This window comes from Olea europaea, unplaced genomic scaffold (genome assembly GCF_002742605.1).
Source record: "Olea europaea var. sylvestris unplaced genomic scaffold, O_europaea_v1 scaffold2167, whole genome shotgun sequence".
Classification (NCBI taxonomy): Eukaryota; Viridiplantae; Streptophyta; class Magnoliopsida; order Lamiales; family Oleaceae; genus Olea; species Olea europaea.
The window spans coordinates 33,054-35,811 of record NW_019239664.1 but is presented as its reverse complement, the minus strand read 5'-3'; positions in this window follow the sequence as shown (position 1 = coordinate 35,811).

The following is a 2,758-nucleotide window of genomic DNA, read 5'->3' as shown; positions in this document are numbered from 1 at the left end:
TGTAAAAAAAATTAAATGGATAGTTCATTTGAGAATCTCAGTTCTAACTTATACAATCTTAAAATTCAAGCTGATACTTAGGAATCTCCGAAACCAAGAACCCAAAAACCAAAGAGCATAGAATCAAGTACTAAATATAGGATTTCTAGAAGTAGGGTGTATTACGTTAATCTTTTAAAACTCTAAAAGTCTAATTTTTCATTGAAAAAGGTGGAGAAAAATCGGTAATTTCGTTCTTCTTCAAAATGCCTCTACAATGACAGGGGGGATTAGGGCTGAATGTTTCAGTTTTGGATAAACCTTTGCTTTCATTACTTTGTTCTTTTCCTCAAATAACGATCCGTATTTGGACTGTATTTTAAGGATTATTCAGACAGCAAGATTATTATTCAAATCCTGAACTTTTTATTTACAATAATTAATTAATTAATCTGAAGAAACAATTAACTTGATTATTGCAATAATGGGTAATGCTATGATGTAACATTAAGAGGGTATTTGGGAGACTTTTTTATGTAAAAATGTATTTTTGAATAGTAAATTGATGGGAAATGTGTAGTTGAAAATTAAGGAAAAATTTTTATTTACGTGTAATATTATTTTAATAAAAAATGTGTGGTTGAAAAGAAAAAAGAAAAAAATGCATTTTGAAAAAAATGGGTATCAAACGGGGCCTAAATATTACAGTATTCCATTTGTTATAGAGTACGGGTGATTTTTTGGTCTTATTTTTTTATTATTCAAATTGATTTATGGAATATGGTCTATTATTTTATAAATGTACTACTTTCATTAATATAATACATTGTTTATAAATGAATCACTAGTTTTTCGTCTTGAAATACTTTAATAATTTCATTAACAAGTACTTTCCCTTTAGAAGGAGTGAAGATGCGGGTGGGTGAGGCGGGGATGAGGGGTGTTCTGTGTTACACAATTAAAAGTTTTTTACAATGACAATGTTTAACATTTAATAGACAACGATGCATATAGCTTCTAGTTGAAATTAGGACTACTACATTTGTGTGGTACATAACGTGTTACTTTGTTTCTACGACGAGTTAAATTTCATTATTTATAGCACTTAAGATAACTTCTGTGGTTAAGTAAGAATATTTACACAATTCATGTATTTTAATGTATACAAAATCATTTATCGTGTAATGGAGTAGGATTTATACAAGTCAACTGTTTATGTCTCGATGCTATATGAGACAAAATTCGTTCCTTGTGTTCCCATTGTTTATCTCAAGTTCCTAATCATAATTGCCCAATTCAATGTTTAGATGAAAGCTTGTATAAGACGCACGTTGACCAATCAGGTAAGCCAAGGTCAAGTAGATTCCGTTATTAATTGCACATGTGATCAATCATGTACAATAACAAGTCAAATGTATCTATTTATTTTCCGTGACGTTTGACTAAGTTTCAAAATTTACTCTTATCTAAATTACTTAAACTTAAATAAGTCTTAAAATAAATAACTTTTTAGGTAAAAGTTGAAAAAGAATTACTCAAGCTTCTTTTTACAAATTAACAAATATGTATTCCCTAGAAGGCACTAAAAAATAAAAAAATAAAAAATAAAATGAAACAAATGGAACATTTATGAGAATTGCCCATGTTTGACATCTACTAGTCAACAACGTAAATCGCTTCTATTCTAAATTAGGATGTCATTATTGTGGTGCTTAACATGTTACTTTGATCCCTCGTTATGTTAAACTTTATTATTTATAGCATTTAAGATAGCTTCTCTAATTATTATTGAGATTTTCTCAATTCACGTGTTTTATCCAAAATCAGTCATCTTTTAAGGAAGTGGGGTTTACAGGAAGTGAAATACTTATGTCAAGACTCTAATTGAGATAGATATCCGTTCATTTGTATTTAGAATTGGTATTATTCAATCCGTATTATCTAACATTTGTCAGTGATTATCTCGAGTTATTAATGTGCATGATCTCCCAATCAAATGTTTAGATGGATTGTGTTAAGCACGCATTTCCAATCTGATAATTGTGCTTCATGGTAATAAAGGTCAAATGGAATCTATTCTTTCCGTGCACGCATGATCAATCATGTACAATAAGATGACAAGTATATCTTTTTATCTTCCAATATTGTGTCTTTATAAATAAAAAATTTAAAAACGATGTGAACTGAAGCAAAAAAAAAAAAAAAAGCACTTTGACTAAGCTTAAAAGGTTTCACACAGAAATAAATTTTCTTACAATAAAATAAGTAAACATTAAAAATAAAAGTTGAAAAAAAAAATAGGAAAAGGAGTTACTTCTTTTCGATTTGAGCAATTTGACAAATTGTAATGATGCTTCAATTACATTTTAAAATTCGGTTCAATGACACAGCTCAAAAGTACAATTAGTTTTTCAACAATTAACGCGGGATAGGATTATGATGACATACAAGTCTTTGTTAGTCAAATTCTCGCAAGCGTACGGGTTCGTTGTACAAGTAATAATCGTGATGAGAGAGTTATCGTCCCACAGGAAATAAGAATCAATTTCAATATATTTGATATATTTAAATTCGAGTTTGTAACCAAAAGATGATCGAATGAATAACTAACTAATTTTTATAACTGAAACTTATTAAATCAATGAAAATAGGTTTAAAAATCAAATATGCGAACGTATTGAATTTCCAACGCTACTGATCAATTCTTAGTTCTAATTCTCAACCAATAATAATTATCTCAATTTATGCAGTTGCGACAATCGATAATTTCACTATTATT